This window comes from Carettochelys insculpta, chromosome 10 (assembly GCF_033958435.1).
Source record: "Carettochelys insculpta isolate YL-2023 chromosome 10, ASM3395843v1, whole genome shotgun sequence".
NCBI classification, from domain to species: domain Eukaryota; kingdom Metazoa; phylum Chordata; order Testudines; family Carettochelyidae; genus Carettochelys; species Carettochelys insculpta.
Genome location: NC_134146.1, coordinates 26,165,091 through 26,187,994, shown reverse-complemented (window position 1 = coordinate 26,187,994; position 22,904 = coordinate 26,165,091). Strand labels below are relative to the sequence as shown.

The window sequence follows — 22,904 nt, the reverse complement described above, 5'->3', positions numbered from 1 at the left end:
GATCAGGGATGATGAGAGACTCTCCACACTTTTTCAGACCACTGTAAACTCTGGCTAAATTAAGGCCTGAATTGGTGGGAGGTGTCAGTCAGTGTGAGGCGTCCTATGAAGCCCAATTCCTAAGGTCTTTCCATACACATAGAGGAACAGATTGTCACATAAGAGGTATCTCTGTGCTGAAAACGTTATCAGAAGTACAGGCAGCTCTGGTACCAAAAAATGTTATCTTCCACACAGACACAGCCTCTGAGTCCCATCTCTATGTACCTGTCTCACAATTTACTGGATGGGTGACATATCGAAAGACTAGTTGTTTCTTCTTTGTGTATACCATGGCTATGTCTATATTAGCCCCTTCCTTTTGGAAGGGGCATGCTAATGAGTGAGTTGGGAAGATGCTAATGAGGTGCTGTCGTGAATATGCAGTGTCTCATTAGCATAATGGTGGCCTCACATGATTCAAAAGTGCCACTTTCGAATCGTGGGCCACCTGTGTAGACAGGGGCCTTTCAAAAGGACACCCTAAACTTCAAAAGCCCCTTCTTCCTATTTGGTTTTAGGAAGAAGGGGCTTTTGAAGTCTGGGGGGGGTCCTTTCAAAAGGCCCACATCTACACAGGTGGTATGTGATTCGAAATCATGCGTAGCCACTATTATGCTAATGAGATGCTGCATATTTACAGCAGCACCTCATTAGCATTTTCCCAACTCACTCATTACCATGCCCCGTCTAAAAGGAAGTGACTAGTGTAGACATAGTCTATGAGTCTCATGCTGTTATCATCGTTGTTAGCACCTTTCCTTCACGGCAGGCTATTTCTTCACTAAGAAGACAGGTTGCAATTCTAGGAAAGGAGCGGCATGAAGGCACTTCTGATCAGGGCCGCTGCAGTAGTTTCTGTGACTATCACCAGCTCTTTACAAAGTGTATTACAGCCATTAACTAACTGATCTCTATGACACCATGGCTGTGTCTACACTATCCCCTTCTTTGAAGAGGGCATGGAAATGACACGGACCAGGGAATATGAATGAGACACTGCCATGCATATGCAGTCCCTCATTAGCATAATGGTGGCCATGCAAATTTTGAAGCTGCTAACTTTAAAGCGCTCACAGGCAGTCTAGATGTGGGTGCTTCAAAATACATGACCAAATTTGAAATTCCCTTACCCCCAATTCGTTTTGAGAGTAAGGGAATTTCGAAGTTGGGCATGTATTTTGAAGCACCCGTGGCTAGACTGTCGGACAGCACTTCAAAGTTAGCAGATTCAAAATTCATGCAGACACGGTTATGATAATGAGGTGCTGCATACGTATGATAGTGCCTCACTGATATTCCTTGGTTCATGTCATGTTTATGCTTCCTTCAAAGAAGGGGGCTAGTGTAGACAGGCCCATGTCTAATTAAAGATTGTCCCATTTTACAGATGAGAAAATGATCCAGGGGGAGCTTAACCTGAAAAGTGAATATGTAAAATTATATCTTATTTAACAGAGCTGCACTTTTTGTGTGTTCAGAGTCATACATAGTAACCTTTGTGAGAAGAATGTCTTTACTACTGTTTACTCCCATGAGTTCTACAAAGTCAGCACCGTTATGGGAAACTGATACAAATTCTATTCCATCATGTGACTCATCAACAGAAGTGTTTGCTAAGCCCCAATCAGTTGTGCAGATGACACAGAGAGCTGACTCTGAAGGCCATGAGTTTGCTCCAGTGAACTAATTTGGCCTGCAGATCCCTTCCTACTGATGAGAGAGGGAATGAAACTAACTTGAGTCCGAGCCCTGGCTGAATTTGTAGAGCTGGCAATTAGACAAAAGTCGTGTTTCTTGTAAACTAAGTATATTTCATATGGCAATTACAAGATATTAAAAATATGGTCCTATCATGCTGCTTTAACAAACCCACTTCTCAGAGTACAGCTTCATGTCAATTAACTTTGAGTAGGAGAATTGCATTGCATCCATGTATCTTAAATCTATTTTTGCCACTGTCCCCACAGTGGGAGGTTGATGGGAGAAACTTTCCCATTGACTTCGCTTAGTCCTCACAACTACAAGGTGTACTAGGGTTGATGCTGGAGGTAAGGGGGCTGCTGGAAGGTAGCCTAGCCAGAGGTAAGGGGGCTGCTGGAACTGGAGTTGGGGTGGGATGAGGCAAGGGAGGCCACTGGGGAGGTAGTAGAACCAGCAGCAGGGAGGGGAATCAGGCTGGGGGTCTAGAGGCAGGAGACCTCCCTTCATTGAGCAAATTCCCTCATTTGGGATCAGTCAGGTCCTAAGGGTGCTGGATGAGGGAGGTGCAACCCATTGGGTTATATGTTAACATCCATCAGCACTTTCCATGTATACATTGTGCGTAGTGGTTTTTTTTTTACTGATTTTTAAATTCCTGAGTTACATAGTAATCAATAAGACGAAACATGGTAAAATAGATAGGTGCAAAAGAGTTTAAGGTATGTATATCAGTGAAATTAAAAGCTCTAATGGTCAGGTGCCAATTTTGGGTATGTGCATCTCCCATAGCTATCAACAGCAGTTGTGCACTTAAATCTAGTGCAGCATGTGTCACTGCACCCGGAATCTTTCTACATTTAGAGTGTGAATCATGACGTTGTGGATACTTGATAACAATAGCCAGGACTGGTACAGAACAGCTCCTTCACTGATCTCAAATGGTGAGACGATGAGCATTCTATATAGAGCCTGGGCCTCATGAGAGAGAAATGAGTATAATCACATGGCAAATCAGATGCGAAGAAAGGCAGCACTTACTAGTATTGTTAGCTAGGTTTCAGGCAGTGATTATTCCAATTGCCTGTCCAGTCTATGTCTGTGTCTACACTAGCCCCAAGCTTCGAAATGGCCATTTCGAAGTTTACTAATGAAGCGCTGAATGCATATTCAGCGCTTCATTAGCATGCGGGCGGCCACAGCACTTCGAAATTGACATGCCTCGCCACCGCGTGGCTTGTCCCGACAGGGCTCCTTTTCAAAAGGACCCCATCTACTTCAAAGTCCCCTTATTCCCATGAGCAGATGGGAATAAGGGGACTTCGAAGTAGGCGGGGTCCTTTCGAAAAGGAGTCCCGTCAGGAAGAGCCGCGCGGTGGCGAGGCGTGTCAATTTCAAAGTGCCGTGGCCTCCCACATGCTAATGAAGCGCTGAATATGCATTTCAGCGCTTCATTAGTAAACTTTGAAATGGCCATTTGCGTGGCCATTTCGAAGTTTGGGGCTAGTGTAGACACGGCCTATGTGTCAGTTTAACATTTGGAGGGCAAATGCCCTCAATGGAGTCTAGCTACCCCAGCAGACTTGAGTCCACCCACTCTTCTTCCAGATTTCCAAACTATTTGCTCTACAGTTTAACCAAAACTGTAATATCCTTCCAGGTTTTCAACTTATTCTCCCTTTATCTGAACCCTCCAAGTCCCCCACACCCTCATTTACTTAAGTAGATGGCGCACTTTGCCACTGTAACTGTTAAATAGTACTAACCTGCTACAAATGAATTTTCTGCCCATGGTGCTCACAAATCTTTGTATGTCTCGTGTGTGTACAACATTCTGTACAGTTCTTCTACACTGTGTTGAACTGTAGCTGACTAGACCAAGGGTCAGCAACCTTTCTGAGGCGGAGTGCAAAAATTTGATCGTTTGACCTCTACATATGATCCAAATGCCAGTGATTATTTTTAAGTCACTAATAGTCCTACTTACAACAGCTTCATAAATAACTAAAGATGCAGAGCTTTACCATTTAGGTGGTGCTTGGTAGCATTAGCTGGTCTTTTGTTAATCCACAAGTGGCATTGCTTTGAGTAAGCTCTCGGCTGCATGGGGGAGGAGAGGCAGAGTTGAACTCCTGCCTCGCATGCCGATGAAAATTGGCTCATGTGCCACTCTTGGTGTCTGTGCTGGGGGCTGCTGAACATAGACTAGACATTCTTTCTAGGACAACATGGTGATACACACTAGCCAGGACAACACAAACTGGTACTACCCCCACATCCCCGGCTCCAACTTTTCCCCAAATCAGATTAATCTCAGGGTTTGCATGATCCAAAGTCTAAAAAAACTTGGGCTTCTCACATGGTTATATGCAGCCATTGAGTACCACTCTGTGACAACGTGTCTATGAACATCGCAGACATCAGCATAACTACACACATGCAGCATCAAGGAAAGAACCCACAAACTTTTGCTGCCAAACACCAGGCTGTGTGCTCGAGAGGAATTGGTATTGGAATAGACAGAATAGCACTGGGGCTTTTATTTTCTGTGCAGGTCAGCCAAATTCCAAAAGTTAAGCTGGTCTGCCATTCTATCCAGATGAGGGCAGTGATCTACAGACATGCTAGCTAGTTTGTTGCAGGCATTCCACAGACGGAGAATTATGCATATGGGCATGTGTACAATCACACTCAACACCCCACAGATTTGGTGCTGCAGTACATATACTGCAGATCACTTTGAGGGTTTCTGTAGACACCCTGGGGAAATCTGATCAGTCTCCTTACTAGCAGAACTCAGAATGCTTGAAGAGGAGTAGAATTTACTGATGGGCATTAGAGCTTTCGGTTAAGGGCTCGGCTGCTCCTGCAGCCCTGATGCAGGCCAAACTGCCCTGGGCTTTAATCAAACTTAAAGATGAGATCAGTATTGCAAGTGAAGAGCAACTGAAAAAAATCAACCTATTTGTTATTCGAGTACAGCTGTGGAGCAGTGGGCATGCACAGGCAGAAGGAACTATAGAAGTTGCATCTGCTCAACTTAAAAGCAGTCTAGTAGCACTTTAAAGACTAACAAAATAATTTATTCGGTGATGAGCTTTCGTGCGAGAGACTCACTTCTTCAGATCAGAGGGGTAGCCGTGTTAGTCTGGATCTGTAGCAGCAACGAAGGGTCCTGTGGCACCTTATAGACTAACAGAAAAGTTTAGAGCATGAGCTTTCGTGAGTTAACTCACTTCTTCAGATGCATCTGAAGAAGTGAGTTAACTCATGAAAGCTCATGCTCTAAACTTTTCTGTTAGTCTATAAGGTGCCACAGGACCCTTCATTGCTTCTTCAGATCATAGCCATACCAGAACGGACTCAATATTTAAGGCACAGAGAACCAAAAATAGTCATCAAAGTTGACAAATCAGAAAAACATTATTAAGGTGAGCAAATCAGAGAGTAGAGGGGCAGAAGGTGGGGAAGGGGGAGTCAAGAATTAGATTAAGCCAAGTATGCAAAAGAGCCCCTATAATGACCTAAAAAATTCCCATCCCGGTTCAAACCATGTGTTAATGTGTCGAATTTGAATACAAAAGAGAGTTCAGCAGCCTCTCTTTCCAGAGTGTTGTGAAAATTCCTTTTCAGTAAGATGCAAACCTTCAGGTCGTTAACAGAATGGCCCACTCTATTAAAATGCTGACTGACTGGTTTGTGGATCAGGAGTGTTTTTATGTCTGTTTTGTGCCCATTAATTCTTTGTCTAAGAGAGTTTGAAGTCTATCCAATTTACAAAGCATCTGGGCATTGTTGGCACATGATGGCATATATGATATTAGTTGAGGAACATGAGAATGTGCCCATGATTCTGTGACTAACCTGGTTATGTCCAGTGATGGTATCTCCAGAATAGATGTGTGGACAAAACTGGCAGCGGGCTTTGTTGCAAGGAAAAGTTCCAGGACTGGTGTTCCTGTGGTATAGACTGTGGTTGTGGGTGAGAATCCTCATAAGGTTGGGAGGTTGTCTGTAGGTGAGAACAGGCCTGTCACGTAGGGCCTTCTGAAGTGTGGCATCCTGATTAAGGGTAGGTTGTAGGTCTTTAATGATGAGTTGCAGTGGTTTGAGTTGGGGGCTGTAGGTAATGACCAGTGATGTTCTGTTCTCAGCTTTTTTGGGCCTATCTTGGAGTAGCTGGTCTCTGGGTATTCGTCTGGCCCTGTCAATTTGTTTTTTTATTTTTCCTGGTGGATAATTCAGGTTTATGAATATTTCAGTACTGACAAACTGAAAACTGCAAATCTTTACCGGAGCAACTTACTTTTCCGGGTCCCCCTGTGGCATAGGGCCCTGGGCAGTTGCCCTGCTTGTGCTCCCCTAATGCTGGCCCTGGCTTTTATACACCAAAAACAATTGTGGCAGAGATGGGCCATGGAGGTTTTACAGCATGTTGGGGGAAGGGGGCAGAAAGAAAAACATTGAGAATTCCTCAATTACAGTTTGATTAAAACCAGATTTAATTAAAACTGGTAGAAAAGACTGTATGGGTGCTCTTTTTCAGCTGAAATCAGACTTATTTGGTTTAGCTTAAACTGATTAGAAGCAAGTTTAAATGTGTTTAACTGCACAGTTACTTGAACCAAAATGACTTATGAGGTTCTAATTCACAACTGGGTTATTTTAGTGCAAATCTCAATATGGACACTTAAGGTCTACATCTACACAGCAGCATGATTTCAAAATAATCCATTCTGGAATAGCTATTCCAAAATAGTTTATTTTGAAATAACACAGTTCCACACAAGAATACATTTTGAAATAGCATCGAGGTAATTTGAAATAGTATGTCTGGATACATAGTTCCTATTTCAAAATAGTGCCATTGGACGCCATCGTGGCTTATTTTGAAATAGTGCTATCCTGTGTCTTAACAGTGCCTATTTTGAAATTGCTATTCGTCCTGCAATGAGATTTATGAAATTCAAAATAACGTTCCCACTATTTTGAATTTATTTGGAAATAGTGTGTGTGTAGCGTAGATGTCAGCAAAGTTATTTTGAAATTGTGGCCACTATCTTGAAATAACTTTGCTGTGTGTCTGTAGCCTTAGTGTCTGCCATCAATTTAATCAGTAGTGTCTGCCATTGATTTAATGTAGGTCAATTTTATTTTCTTTTACGCACTTATGTGTACTGACTTTTAAGCCATTCTTCAGTCAAAATAAGGGAGTCTCCACAAGGCAGTACTCTAGTGTGACTAGATTAATTTAACAAGTGTCAGTTTGTGAACTGTTGGATACAATATAACCCGTTTACACTCTAAAATGCCCTGTAGCAGGAGATCTCAAACTTTATTGCAGCATGATCCCCCTGCTGACAGCAAAACTTAGTACAACACCACAGGAAGGAAGACAAAATTTGAGCTCATCCAAGTCCCACTGCCCCAAGGCTGGGCAGGGACAAAGCTGAAGTACATGGACTTCAGCCCCAGGCAGGTGGGGGCTGAAACCTGAGTCCTGCCGCCAAAAGCTGAAGCGCTTGCACTTTGGCTTTGGTACTGAATGGCGGGGCTTGGGATTTGATTTTGGCCCTGGGCACTGGGGTTCAGGCTTTGGTTTTGGCAAATCTAATGTTAGCTATGTTGACCCCATTAAAACAAGGTTGCAATCCACTTTGGAGTCCTGACCCCCAGTTTAGAAACCTCTGCCCTATGGTCTGAAAACAATAACTACTGTCTAGTCAGGTATTTATTGTCTTCACTCAGAGCTGTGCTAATATTTCACTTGACAAAAGATGAAAATGGAAGTGTAGTGTCCATGAAGAACTTCTAGATACCTAAACATATATGAATAAAAAATAACCAGCATTCAGTCCTCTAGAGACAAATTCTGCAGCTGTACTTGCATGGGTGGATACTCGCCCACCTGGACTGAAGTGAGCTGAAGACATTTCTCGATTGTATTGGAAACACTTAGCTTCATCTTGTATCTTGTATCTTAGTTGGTATGTGAGGTATAATGTTAATCAGCACAGTATGTTCTGTTACTTCTCAATCTTTAATTCAATTGATATGACCAGACCCCTCTGTGCACACGTTTTGGGATACCATACGGCAGCTACAGAAGAGAAATTTAGATTAAATCAAGAGACTGCGCCTCACTAGTTTAGTAAAGACCTGTTTGTGTAAGATTTAATAAACAAGTTAATGGCCATAAACCAACAACTATTGAAACCTGTTGTGGGGGGACTAGACGCTTAAGGACAGGTAATGGGATCTGTTTCAGCATTAGGTTACTGGGGAACTCCAGCCCAAGATGGAAAGGACAAAAGGGGATGACCATGTAATGGCTATCTGACGGTCTCTGCAAGATGATGATGGTGGTCTCAGTTCAGTTCTCAGTTAAGCATCCACATAACATGCACAAATATTCTCCATCTGTCTGTCTGTATCCATCTGTTATGTCTTCTCTTATTCTTAGATTGCAAGTTCTCTGGGGCATGGACAATATTTTTCTTGTGGATTTGTAGTATGTAGCACAATGAGCAGTGGTGCCAACAGCTGACATGGGCCCAAAAGCAAGATGGGAGAAGGGGTCCAGCTCAATGCCCTGGAAGGGGCGGGGCAAAGAATGGAAGGGGTGGAGCCAAGGGCAGTTAGATCTTAGCTGCCCAGACTGCAGTGATGCTCCCCACTCACACACATACCCTACTTCACAGCTGTGTGAAGTGCTACTGTGGCATTTCAAAGGGCCCCTGAGCTGTGGCTGCTGCCACTGCCAAAATTGTGGGCTCCTTTGAAATGCTGGGCCTGGAGACAACTGTCCCCTTTGGGCCCCCCCCACCCCGTCGGAGGGCCTGACAATGAGATGTGGCTCCTAGAGGCTATGGTATTACTATTGTAAGGAATGTGCCAGCAGGAACTCAATGCTGCTGAAGACTGGGAGGACTGTGTCTCCCAGAGATCATTTGCATGGGAATATGAAGGTGTGCATATGTGATACCTTGCAAAAAAAGACTGATAGGTAGCAAGGAAGCAATGAGATTTTGTCTATTGTAAACACATTGTTGTAAAATCACAATTTATGCTAACACTCAGTATAAGAATTGTGAAATCTCACCAATGCTCCAAGTCATTGTCGGGGACAGGGCAGTCATCATAACTGCATAAGACATGGATTACACAGGGATCCCTGGTTTAAAGTATTGTAAAGCAGAAGGGGAGGAATATGGGTTGAACTAACTAGCTGAGTTCCTTAGACCTGTCTAAGCCTTGGCCATATAGGTATAAGCCTGGTTTGACTAGCCCTCCCCACCTCTTAAAAGGTAGAGCTGGATACCAGGGGTTTTATGAGACTCCACTTTGGTAGCTATTAAGAGTTGAAATCACAGGGTTTTGCCTCAGGCCAAACCCACGACAGATGGCTTGACCAGTGGCTGGCTGGTAGGAGGACTAGCGGCGAATGGATGGCACAGCCAGTAAGAGCAGCAGCGGATGGTGTGACCAGGGGATGGCCAGTAGGAGGAGCAGCGACAGACAGACAGCATGGCCGGTAGGAGGAGCAGCGGACGGTGCGACTGGCGGATGGCTGGCAGAAGCAAGCGGAAGGCTGGACCAGCACAAACGTGACATTGTCTCAGGTTCCATGAGGGAATGCATCAGCGTAAGGTATCAGTGCCCACATGGACTTGACCAAGTTGTAAGTGGGGCATTTGAATTGAGGGTGTGGAAGAAGTTGGGTGTGTGGATTGGCTGTTTACTGTATTGGACTGGGGAGTCTGAGAGGCCAAGGACATTGCTCAATGCATTTGAGCTGGGACAGTTACTTGAGGACTGGTTATGAACTCTGGGTGTGGTGTTTTCCCAAGCTTATGCTAATTGACCTTTCTGCCTCTTCTTAAATGTTCTTTTCTACACTCAGACTCTGTGCTTGTGAGTGGAGAAGCATTGCCTCTCTGAGGCACCCAGGGGTGTGTGAATTTCCCAGGCTACTGGGTGGGAGCTTGAGCTGGTTCTGTGTGAGATGGATGAAAAGGAACCCCTAGATGTTGAACCCGGTCCTGGTTGCTGCCAACTCCTTCCGGCAGAAGGGTTACACTATTACTAATTGTAATCAGTAATAACTGAGAATCTTGTGGCAGGCTCAGCATAGAGGAAAAGGATTAAGTGTCTGATCGAAAGCCCACCGAAAGCAGTGGGTGTCTTTCTGTTCATGTTAGTGAGCTTTGGATCAATTCCTGAACGGACTAACAGACGAAACTATCTTCTGGTCCTTAGAGTTTGTTGCTCTGGATTAAGCTTGGGGTTAAGGCACAGTGATGAATCAGGACCAGGAGGACAGAGCATTTAACTGTCAGGCCTGGACTGTTTTATGGGCACAAGGTTTCTCAGAAAAAGGTTGATTAACATTAGAGTAATACCCAGTGCAGTGCTATAGAAAAACTGCAGCTTTGTTATTTACTTACACTGAAGTCAGTGAGAGCTGTACTGGAATGTGTAAAGCAAAGTAGTCTGAAAAATAAGGTCTTAGGTGTCTCTATCGGCAAAGGTGGATGATACCATGGAGGATGCAGCACATGAAATAAAAACTGACACACCAGATACATAGAACTGAAGGGGGCGTGTGAGGGATGTGAGGTACTAAGAGCTCAGGCAGGACACTTAGAATCTTGTACCCCTCAGACCCAACTTCAGTTCTATGTATCTGATTTGTCAGTTTTTCTTTCAGTATTTTTTGGCCCTCTGTGACATATAGCTGTTGGGCTGTACTGGAAATGCTATATCTCCAGATCTGAAGAATTGGGTCTACCCCATGAAAGCTCATCACCTAATTAATTATTTTCTTAGTCTATAGTTAGTGGCATGGCTAGACTGAAAGCACAAGATAAGTACTGCAGTAAGTTTTTAATACATTTTAACTTGACTTCAAGAAGCTTTGTAGCTAAAACCTGATGAAGGAAATGCTTTGAATTTAAGCTGCAACAACACTTAAAATCTGTGAAAAGGTCAAGAACATTGGATGATTTATGAAACAAGGAGAGTATCATCCTTCAGCGCTACTGCTGGAGGGCAGCTGAAGCTGATTGAACATGTTGGCATGCTGGCTCCATGGCCTGTTCCTAGCTGCCTAGGATCTGATGGAAGACTCTTTGTGTGAGATCTTTAGAGTAGGCATGCACAAAGTGGAGGGCAGGCCCTCTTGGAGAGGGCATGAAATTTCATAAAGGAGGTGCACGGCAATCGGCTGCTGGGTCTGAGGCTTGTCCATCTAATTAATGTTGAAACATGCTATTTCTATGTATGCATATTTGCATTTCTATATCAATTAATAAAGTTTTTACATTCTACATACTTATTTTCTTACATGTGCCAAAAGTTGGGTTGTTGTTTTTTTTTTCATAGGAACATAACTGAAACTTCTGTCAGTTTGAATTACATTACACAGGTTGCGGGGACCCTGCTAATTGCAGGGACAGAAAATGGGGCCTGACGTAAAAAGTTAGTTCACTCTTGCTGTAGTTGATGCAGACATTTGAGGATGAGCCAAGGGGAGGGAGTGAAACAAGAGCAGCTGCATTCCACAAGTTATTGCCCTCAGGTCAGGATACCACATAACTCTGAGCCAGTGAGTATCTCCAAGCATCATTCACTCCTCCTAAACCTTCCACAGCTGCTGTGTGTCAAATCGCTGACCCCATTCACTGCTGTCTCCCTACTCAGTTTTTCCAGATCAGGGTCTTGTCTTCTTCCCTCCTTCCCAACAGCCAAGCGTTAAAGCCCATGCCGTCAGCATACTCAGCAGCCAGACAGAGGAGGGGTGGTTTCTGCCCAACCTGGAAATATGACAGCAATCAGTCACAGACATTTTTATTAAATTAAATTAAATATTGACACAGCTTATGAAGCTATGCCAGTCAATCATTTACTTTTAAGTAACTCTGATTTTCAAAGAGTTTCTTGCTGTATCTCATTCTGCTGCAAAGCCTACAATTTGCTACAGAATTCAGCTGCACTGTACTCCAGAAACCAGGGATTCTTGGGTTTGTGGAACCTTTCTAAATGGATATTTATAAAGAATCTAACCAGAATTCTGGGTGCTGTATGAAAGATGTATACCAGCACTACTTGGAAGTTCAAAGAACACAAACTGACATTCCCAGCCCACTGCACTACTCCCTCTATTTACTGTAAGTAAAGAAAAAATTCTGCTTCCCATTCCAGCATACTCCAGGCATCTCTGCTCCTTTCTTTCCCTGGCGATTCTCCAAACATTCCCCTCTCTTGAAGAAAAGCCTGGGAAAATAGGTGTGTTGTAGCCTATTAGGGGGATGGAGCACATGACCTATGAGGAAAGGCTGAGGGATCTGGGCTTCTTTAGTTTGCAGAAGAGTGAGGGGTGATTTGATAGCAGCCTTTGACTTCCTGAAGGGAGGCTCTAAAGAGGATGGAGAGAGGTGATGGATAGCAGATGGATAGTAGAACAAGGAAGTACAGTGGGGGAAGTCTCAGTTGGATATTAGGAAAAACTACTTCTCTAGGAGGGGAGTGAAGCACAGCAATGGACTACATAGAGAGGTGGTGGAGTCTCCATCCACAGAGGTTTTTAAGTCCTGGCTTGACGAAGTCCTGGCTGGGATGATTTAGTTAGGGTTGGTCCTGATTTCAGTAGGAGGCTGGACTCAATGACCTCCTGAGGTCTCTTCCAGCCCTAGGAATCTGATTCTATGGTTCTATCTTGTATAGTGCCTGGAAAGCTGTCAGATTCAGAGTGTGGTGTATGTGTATGTTGTACTGATGCATGTTGTTGCTGAGTGTGGATATATACACAAGGAGTATGAACAGGTGTGTATAGATGTTGACTGCAGATGTATTCAGGTATTGATCCAAAGGGATGGTTCTTTTACCTTCCTGATTGCTTGTGTTTTTCTGGAACCAGAGCTTTAGCTTGAAAATAAGCAATAAAAAGAATTAATTGTTCCTGAGTACCCTTGTCAGTTGGCAACCTCCTTCTCTGTGTCTTGGTATTAGAAACAAGAACCGGTTTCAAAATGTTTTGAGAAAAATCAGCAACCCTGTAGTCATCTGTACTTCCCTTAGTCCACTAGCCTACTCAACCCAGATGTTTCTCTAGGGCTTGGTTACCTATTAATGACTAGAATGGTATTCAGCAGATCAGATAAAAATTAATTGCTTATATATATTTTAAATGTTCAAGTTTTGTTCTAAATTTAGATTGAATATATTTCAAGTGGGGTCTAAATTTGAATAAACAAGTTGTCCCTTCCCACTCTACATTAATTTTTCCTCCAATAATACTCCTTTTAAAACAGTTTTGTGAAAAGGAGCTAGGAAGTCTATTTGATCATGAGAAACTGCAACAGAAACAAATTGATTGCATTAGTGTATCTTACTGGGTTTTTTTTTAATTAAAAAAAAAAACCCAGTCCTCAAAGAAACCATCTAGTAGAAGGATTTTGCGCTTGCTAACATGAACTAATAAAGATGTGATTTTAAGTTCATGTTAGTAATTTCTGCGAGCCCTTGGTATTCCGTTTGTCTGTAAAACAGTTGTCATACAGGGCGTTATTAAAATACTATGCTACTAGTGTGCCCCTGAAACACTGACTGTCAAAGATATCACTAGACTGCTACAAGGGTGAAAGCATGCTGCTCTACCTACAGTGTCAATTCACAACTCTCAGTATGGTCCCATCTTTAACATAGAATTCTGAGTTTTCTCTTCCTTTTGGTCCCCCAAAATTTTTGTTTGCCCCCAAATTCTCCTTTGCTTGTGGAAACTATCACTTCTGCAAACCTGAATATCTGAAAGTACAAAATGTGTTTTCACCAAAATGTGAGCTAAAATTGGAGCATTGTCAACAAGGGCAGCAGCAGAAGTCAGCCTCTGGTAGGTCTTTCACATTAGGAAAGACAATAAATATTTGGTTATGAAAACCTTATCTACTTGATCATGGAATTGACTTTAGTACAAAGGGAACTAGTGAGGAAAGAGACTATTTAGAGAACTAGAGGGCCTGACACTGCTTTCCCATTCCCCAATTTCACTCTTAAAATTGCTGATGATGATCTTAGTTTTCCATTGCCATTACAATTGTGATCTGGAGCGTGGAGAAAATGTTCAAGTGTCGGCCAGTCTCTGGTGATGGTAGTGGTGGGGAGACATGGACTCCCATGGAGTTTGCTTATTACTCGGAGCATAAATTCATACAGTAGCTGAAGAACAAATCAAATCAGATCAAACGAACTGGTGACCCTGAGTTGCCCATTTCCATTTTTTCCAAACCAGATTTCCCTTATGCCTGATAAATGCCTCTTATTTCAAGAGATGGCTGCAAACTTCAAAGGCTGGCACTGAATCTGAATTCTCCCAGAGTTTGGTGGGTTTGGATCCAGGGCAGTGGTCTCTAGCCTTTTTAAGCACAAGCTCACTTTTTTAATTTGTCAGTTCAGGAGCTACCTAAAACCCAAATATCCTTGCCCCACCTCCTTCCCTGCCCCCCCCCCCCCACATTTGAGGCCACACCATGCCCCATCCTGCCCACTCTGTGGAGATGGAGTGCAGAGGCAGGGAGAGGGGAAACCCTAATATTAGCTCCTCCTCTCTTCTGCCTCCCACACCCTGCATAACAAGCAGCAAACTTCTGGGGGCAGCTTCAAGGCAAAGGGGGGAAGGGTTAGCCAAAGTGCCAGCATGTGATAGCCTCCTGGCCAGACCAGTCAGGATCTCTTGTCAGAGGCTCCAGGATCTATATTGATTGGTGACCACTTATCTAGGCTTTTAATTCAGGCCTATAATGGAGAAGAGCTACCCCAAAGTTTGGATTCAAATTTAAATGTCCACTAAGTTTCAGCTTTGAATTCAATAAACAAGAAAGATTACTTTTCTTAAAGAAGCAAAGTTCTGAAATTTAAAGCACTTGACAAGCAGTCATGGAGAGACTGTAAAACTTTCCTCTTTTTTCAAGCATGTGGTAATCTGAGTAACCTATGTGCCTCTATAAATAGGCTTGTAGCTTAGTGCAGGAATGGGCAGAAAGGAAGCCAATTTCATGTCTCATCCAAATGAAATTCTCATCCAAAGAAGTATTTTTGCACAATGGGAACCATATTCCTCCTCCTTCACATAGGCACATCTATTAATCTGCACACTTGGCAAATGGGCATAAAGCAGTAGCACACTGACAGCATGTAGCACAAACCATTCATTCATTCTGATGACTCACAATATTGAAATAATATTTAGTAAATATTCAGAATAACTTTGAACAAAGTTTTCACCAGCAGCACCAGGCATAAAAGTGAAGTAAGCCCTTGACATGTGTCCGTCTAATTGGAAATTTCATGGGCCAAAATCAGAGTATCCCCCTTTCTGTCATATCATTTTGTCATATCAGTCATCCCCTGCAAACAATGACGGAGGAATGTGGACCATTCTTGTTTTGTTATCCATGTTCTTTGCATAAGGGTCTTCAGTGTGCTCAGCAATTGCCACTAAAGCAGAGACCACTACTACTTAAGGGCTGGCCTTTTTCTAAGGAGCCTCGGTTGTTCTCATCACAAGATCAAATAGCTCATCAGTTTTCAGTAATACTAAGCGGGGGTTGAAAAAGATGATGATAACCGTAGCCCCAGAAGAAGGTTTCCTTCCTTGTCTGATGGGATTAAACTGCTCCCACAGTAAGTGTTCCATCCTGAAGCACTGAACCTGTGTTTTGCAAACCGATTTCACAGAAGACCATGCTGTGAAGGAGATGGGCGGGGGAGGGGTGTTATAGGCTCATTCCAGTCAAGATACGTGCTGCTCCAAAAGGCAGAGTATCCTCTCAGGAGAGTGATTTCAGATGACTTATTCACAGTTCCCAACATATTCCAAAGGTTGCTGGGATAATTCAGAGAAGCATCCCCAGTCCTGGCATTCCCTATGGGGTGCGGGGGATGTCATATATACATATTAGGGAATTTTAGGTGATTGTTATAGTGAGTATCTCAATTTATTTGCAAGATCTTAGAAGTCAGCTAAGCAGCCAGAATCCATGGCGGCCCCTATCTCTCCTCAAACAACCTTCTACACTTCCACTGGACATTAGAAGGAGATTCAGCAGCCTGCAAATCAGGCACCTTCTCTCGCTGTTCTTCAGTGTCATAGTAGGCCTGTTTGCTTCTCTGGAATCTTTGTTGTTATCTCCACTCTCTTTAAACTGGGTACAGGGGTTCTGAAATATGTGGTATATCTCCCTTACTTTCTCCACTAGGGGGACTTCCAGGTATATGCTTTGTCTGTCTGCCGTAGGAGGTGTGGAGTTGCCCATCACCCCTGAGGCTCCATCCTGCACTTCTCCATCTCCCATATAAAAGAAGGTCTTCAGCAGTGCAAGATGGCACCTGGATTGGCTTCCTGCAACTTAACAATATGCTTTTGCAGTCTGGTGGCTGAGTGATAACAGCACCTGGAGAAGTTTGCTACTGGTCACTACCAAAGCATTGTGAGAGACAGTACAAGCTGGAGAGCGAAGGAGGCACCATGGTTCCACAATTTCAGGTTGTACCCTTCGGATCCTGTCACAGAGCATTACAATGCCTTGCTGCTGTAGCTTCCACCCGGGCTGCTCAAAAACAGCCTGCCAACATGCAGGTAATATCCTGAGTATCTGTGTTTGGCTACAGTTCTGGATCAACAAGTCTGATCCCAGCAGTCTCTCAGCAGATATCAGCCACACTCTGGCTCCCACCACCCTTGGTTATTATTTTCAGGGTGACCCCAACACACTCCCAGAATCCCCCACTTTCCAATATGTATGTTCTTCAGTATTTGTGGCACACACATACTTCCACATCCCTCACACTTTCCCTGGAAGTTCAGACATTAGATAAGCAGAGGTGCAAATGAATAGAGATGGAGACAGCAGGTTCCCTTTGATGTCCTCAGATGGGTATAAGAGGAGAGCAGGACATTAGTAGCAGTTATAAGAGGCATGAGGAGGAAATACCTTCCATTGATCTTAGTCCTCAGTCTCTCCCCTCTTCCTATCCCTATTCTGACTGTTCCTGTAGTTTCAACTCCCTTAGACAAAGGGTCAATGGGCACAAAACAGACATCAAAACACTCCACAAACCAGTTAGTCAACATTTTAATGGCATGGGGCATTCTGTCAATGACCTAAAGGTACGTGTGTTACTGAAAAGGAATTATCGCACCATTCTGGAAAGGGAAACAACCGAGCTGACTTCTATATTCAAATTCGGCACATTAACACATGGTTTAAATCGTGATGGGAACTTTCTGAGTCACTATAGGGGCTTGTCTGCATACTTGGCTCAGACTAATTCTTGACTTCCCCCCCCCACCACCCCTCCACTCTCTGATTTGCTCACCTTGATTATCTTTTTCTGATTTGTCCTCCTTGCTTACTGTTTTTGGTTCTCTGTGCCTTAAATATTGAGTCTGTTCTGGTCTGGCTATGGTCTGAAGAAGTGGGTCTGTCACACAAAAGCTCCCCTAATAAACCATTTTGCTAGTCTTTAAAGTGCTACTTGACTGCTTTTTGTTTTTGTAGTTTCACATGTTTTTTGGTTTCAATTTCTGTTTTCAGAGGGCAGTAGGAAGAAGTGTCCTCTTCAGTTTTCCCATCTCAACTTATTTTCTGTGCCATTCTGAGTCTCCCTTTGATTCTAGGAAGCCTGAACTCTGCTCCCTCTAAGTCATCCTTGCTGTCCCATGAATTAGCAGTAGGATTAGTGGCCACTCAAGAGTAATGTGTGAGGTACTCCACACTTTCTGGAGGCTCCTGCACATTGATTTCCAGCTGCCTGCAGTGTAGTGCCCTGAGGAATGCTTACACAGCCACTAGTCCCTAAATATATCCACACTATTCCACTGCCTAGACTACTCAGAAAAAAAAGGGGGAGGGAGTGACCACATTGCTGAGGATTCTTGGGAAAAAAAGAACATGTGTGTTGATATTCCAGTGGAGTTATTTTCCAATATTAAATTTTAAATGCAAAATACCACATCTTTTATTATCCAAAGGGTGTTAGATTTCAGAAGTCCTGAAAATGTGAAAGATGGAAGTAGAGAGATTGATTATGGATTTCTTATATCCAGCTCATGTAACAAAGAGGGTGAACAGGCTGTTAAAAAAACAAACCTAGGAGACTGGCTACTGAAGAGAGATGACTCATTGTTGATTCAGACGCATTGCTGATTCAGAAGCAAAATACCATTAGCCTGGAGCTAAAAGAAAATAAGGCGGTCTGGCTCTTGACAGAAAGAATATCCTCTTTTGTTTATTTTGATATTGAAAAGGTATTGCCACCAGCTAACCTAATCTGTGGCTGCCTGGAGAATGGAAGAAATTCTGCTTTGGAAATATGGTTCAGCATGTTTAATGTCATGTATGTTTTTTATTCTTGGGTGTGTCATGGTCACTGCTTCAGCTGATATCAAATAAAGACTTACAACCCGTTTTCTTGTTAGATACATATAGATGAGTTGCAGTCTAGGGTCCGCTCTATTGACAAGATGTGATATTGATATAAGTGAGGAGTTTGAGTGCTACTAGCAGAATAAAGAGCTGACATCTGTCATATTTACACCAGGAAACGTACATACTATTGTAATTTCAAGCCTGAACAAAAGGCCTTTTAACAAACAGGCAAGCAGAAAAACTTCAAAAATTTTATATACATTTTTTTCAATAAAATACATTCAGGACATATTCTTTAAATGTTGCTGTATAAGGCCTGATGCTGCAAATACTTACACACAGCCATATTTTTCAGTATGGATATTGATTTCATGGAACAATTGTTTGCAGCATCAGACCTTAGTTATAACATTCATTTTAAAACAACAAAAAAATAAAATAAACCTATTTAATTAAAAGAACAATTTTCAAATTGACCTTCTCATTACATTAGAACTTCCATAATCTGCAGTTCACTAATTGGGATACTACTCAGCATTGATTTAACGGCAAAGGCTATGGTAAAATCTTATGTCACTAAAACATCATTATTTTACAGATATAGGTTGTATTAAATTAACCAGCACATTATGCGCATGTCAAAATCAGCAAAGCAAGAACATTTTGTAACCTGTTATCTTTTTTAGCCTACTTGCTAATTAAAGTACTGACTCAGAATCAGTTTAAATACAGCATAAAATTCATGTATATTTTATTAATTTGGCTAGCACCTCAAATGAAAAAAATTAAAATAAAAACAAATGCTACACAGAATAAATGTGGCTGACATCATCCCCTGCAGATCTCAAAGGTGAATGAGAATGTTCTGTTGCCAGTGATAGAATGTTCAGTTCTAGGAACTGATAGTAAGAGGCACTCCTAGTTGGGGTGAATGAAGAGTAGTCTTCAAATAACCACGCCAAAAACTTCATTCTTCAGTGCTTTAAATATTTAAAGTATATCACAAGGGAATGGGACCTTATGTATGAAAATGTCTTTAAAGCTCTATAGATGAGATCCAGTATCCAAATTCACAGAAAAGAGAACTAGTTTCTGTTCTCCCATCTGCCGCAAACTTACCATGTTAACTTGGGCAAGTCACTTGGTCACTCTATGCCTCACTTATTCCATCTATAAACTGGGGGTAATAATGGACACCTGTTCTTTAAAACATGATAATCAAGATTTAGCATAGTAATTAATTGTTTCGGGTGTCACTATTTCTGTTTCTTTGATTTCAGATACATTAAAGGGGCTTGTTTAAAAAAAAAAAGTTCTATGCACTCACCCTGCAATAATTAGGCCCCAGATCATTAATGATTTTGGAAAATCTTGGCATTAGACCTATAGAAGAAAAGAGCTTATCAGATGAAAATGATTATGATTAATATAATTCAGTAACAGTGGGTGCTGCTTCTGGCTCTCTTCCCTCGGCTGGGACCACAGCCCAACCTCCCTGCCTCGAGAAGTCTCGTATGCTCCCCTCTCCCCCAACAGCCCAGAAGAGTCTCAGGGCAGCCATGCTGCACTGCCTTAACCTTCTCTGGGGAAAAGCTGCACCATCTCTTGATTCAAAGAAACTTTTGATATGCCCCATGCAGGTACTGCTGCCTTAGCTGCCCTGGGGTCTGCATGGGGCATATCAAAGAGCATCTTTGAATTGACAAACTTTTCCCCAGAGCTGGCAGAGCAACTACAGCAGCAGCCAGGGCCCCTTACAAATATGCCAGGCCCATGGGCAATTGCTCCCTTTGCCCCGGCCCATCGACAACAAGGGGGCCCCTCACCAGAGCTCACTGCTGCTAGTGGGGAGTGGATTCGGGGAGAACTCCTCCTCTGGCCCAGCTCTGGGGCAGCCTGCTTGTACCCAAAACTCTTCATCGCCCATGCCACCCCATAGTCCACACCCCAGTCAGAGTCCTCGCCCCCCCCAGCACTCCAGCCCTCTGTCCCAGCCCTGAGCCCCTTGAAGAGATTCCCTCACATTGTCTGGTTGTGGAGTGGGCTTTGACTCTCCCCCTTCACCAGAAAGGCCTCTGGACTTTGTTCCCAAATATGGTAGCTCCGCAGAGATCTATATGAGGCCTAATCCATTAGCTTAGAGTCATCTATACTGGCTCCTGGTGGGCCCTCAAGCTCACCTGGGTTCTTGGCAGCATAGCAGCCACACTAGTGAGGCCCCTCCTAGGCCATGATGGAGTTCAAGGAGGAGCTATGTGGAAAAGAGAAAAGGATTAAACATTTCTACAGACAACTGAAAAGTTACATTAGCTTGAACAGAAATTACGTGGGATGCAAACCCTCGTTTCATAGCCTAAGCGAGCCACTAGCTGATGGGGATTAGGACACAGGCAGTGATAAAGATGTGAAGTAATAGATGTTAGCCATTGTCAGAGACAGGATACTGGACCAGAGAGGCCACTGCTCTGTGCTTCCCTAATAGTGCCTTTAGTTGTAAGAGAAGATGTCCTGCATTTCCCCTCCCACACAACCCGCCCAGTTAACGACACCTCTCCCAGCACAGCCCCCATACTATGTGAAGAAATAGCTCTGTTATCTGGCTAGCGACAAGGATGTTGGGGGGACTTGGGGAGGCCAAGCCCCCCTGGAACTGAGGAGATCTGTATATGAGTGGTCTACACTCCATGGCTACATCGCAGTCTGGGTCCACAGGTGGAGGGTCTCCAGCCAGAAACCTGGCCAGGGAGTGATTAGCTTTAGGAACTGACTGCAGAAGCATCCTACACCAGCTATGCCATGGTGGAGTGAGAAGGCAGGGGAGCTGAAGAGGAGATAAGCCAGGTAAGCTTTTGGCACCCCACACTTCACAATACTCTGTTATTTTCACAAAGGACAGGATTTGTTGCTGTGTTAATTGCACCTTGCTTGCTAGATTCTCACCAAGCAGAGTGAGAGAACTGCTATATTCTGATGGTGTGTCCTTTATTTGTATCTAATTGTTGCCAGCTGTGTGCAAGTTCATTCCTGTTTGCCTGATGGTTAAAACAGTACACTGGAAGTAAGATATCAGAAGGGATACAGTTGAAATAAGCCTGTTGAGAAGAGGGAAAGGCTTGTTGCCTCAGCTCCAAGGGCATGGGGGAGGGAGACCTCTTTCTTCTTCCCACACCTCTAAAATGTAGTGCTGAGTGTGTTTTGGTGGAATCTCTTCAGCCTAAGACAGGTTTCTTCTAGTGTAGATGAGACTTCAGATGGTTGGCTTTATGATGAGCTAAGGACCTGCCTTAATCAGGCAGGGTGCCTGTTGGTGCCCCTAGTTGTCCTCACACCGGTTTTACTTGATGTAGTTCTCCTGGCTTCTACGTAGTTATACCTGATTTATGCAGAATAAGAAGAAAATCAGGCCCAGTGGGAGTGTTGCCTAGTTAGAAAGGAATATGTAATTCTGAGCTGTGCCCTAAAAGAGGAAATAGGAAGATCATAAAGAAATACTTGCACTTTTCTCAAAACAAGCAGCTTTGCTTCCTGAGAAAATAACATCTTTACATAACAAGCTGCCTTGAGTAATTAACTGAATGTTCTTTGGACCAAGCTTCCAAAAACAGCTTACACACATTAAACAAAAAGAGAAAGATCTACTGTCTGTAGCTTGTGCTTTACTAAGGAACAAAAGGCTTGGACTGGATCCATTTCAGGGCAAACTTTACAAGGGCTTACACTAAGTTATTCAATGGAAAGAGAGTTGAGCAGAGCATTGGAGTGTCTGACTGTGGAGGATTGATTACAAAAAGCAAGGAATAAAAACCAGGAAACATAATCAAAGACTCTTTCTTGGGCACCAGGGGCTCATAGAACTCACCACCCATTTTCTCTTCGGCTTGGCAGGAGGACAGGAAAGAAGGTGATAATTAAAATGGCTGTTTCTGAAGGCCCAGCAGCAGCACTATAGGAAACCTCTGGAGCTACAGAGCCCCAGTCCTGGTGGGCTGCTGTGGGTGAATGCGATAACAGCAATGAAAAAGGCTGGAATTAAAGGGGAGAAGAAGAAACTGCATTTTGAACAGACAGGAGGATAAAAGGAGCTTGTTCTTATAAGAGCTTGAGCTTCTAATGCTGAGTGCTGGAGCTGAGATAACTCAGTACCACACAAGATTCACTCAGCATTTTGTAAAATTTGGCCCAACATACTTCCCTCTGATTATTGGGGTGATGCTATCTTTTCCTTTGGGAAGGTAAACAAATCATCTCCACCAAGCAGGAATTGTTTATTATTGACAAACAGTAATACAATGTCAAAACAAAAAGCAGTCAAGTAGCACTTTAAAGACTAGCAAAATAATTTATTAGGTGAGCTTTCGTGGGACAGACCCACTTCTTCAGATCATAGCCATACCAGAACAGACTCAATATTTAAGGCACAGAGAAGGGTTACTTGACTTACTTGACCTAAACCCTTCTGTGCCTTAAATATTAAGTCTGTTCTGGTATGGCTATGGTCTGAAGAAGTGGGTCTGTCCCACGAAAGCTCACCTAATAAATCATTTTGCTAGTCTTTAAAGTGCTACTTGACTGTTTTTTGTTTTGATAGTATATAGACTAGCATGGGTCCCTCTCTCTTAGTAATACAATGTATGTTTCCATCCAAAGGAAAGCTCAGTCATGGCCTTATGTGTGGACAGATGTAATCGGACAAGCCACAACTGCAGCCACATCTGGAATGGAAGCGTAGCAACCACT

At 43.2% G+C, this 22,904-nt stretch overlaps 2 long non-coding RNA genes across 10 annotated transcripts in view; one reads left to right on the top strand and one right to left on the bottom strand.

The window, feature by feature from the left end:
* Nucleotides 1-18,271, top strand: part of LOC142018334 (uncharacterized) — a 158,371-nt gene extending 140,100 nt beyond the window's left edge. For all 7 annotated transcript variants that reach the window (XR_012646796.1, XR_012646797.1, XR_012646798.1 and 4 more), the window contains one exon: nt 16,034-18,271. This is a non-coding gene — a long non-coding RNA (uncharacterized LOC142018334). The remainder of the gene's footprint in view (nt 1-16,033) is intronic.
* LOC142018333 (uncharacterized) overlaps nt 1-22,904 on the bottom strand; it is a 101,508-nt gene that overhangs the window by 62,967 nt on the left and 15,637 nt on the right. For all 3 annotated transcript variants that reach the window (XR_012646793.1, XR_012646791.1, XR_012646792.1), the window contains exons 2-3: nt 20,348-20,418; nt 19,495-19,550 (exon numbers count right to left, since the gene is read on the bottom strand). This is a non-coding gene — a long non-coding RNA (uncharacterized LOC142018333). The remainder of the gene's footprint in view (nt 1-19,494; nt 19,551-20,347; nt 20,419-22,904) is intronic.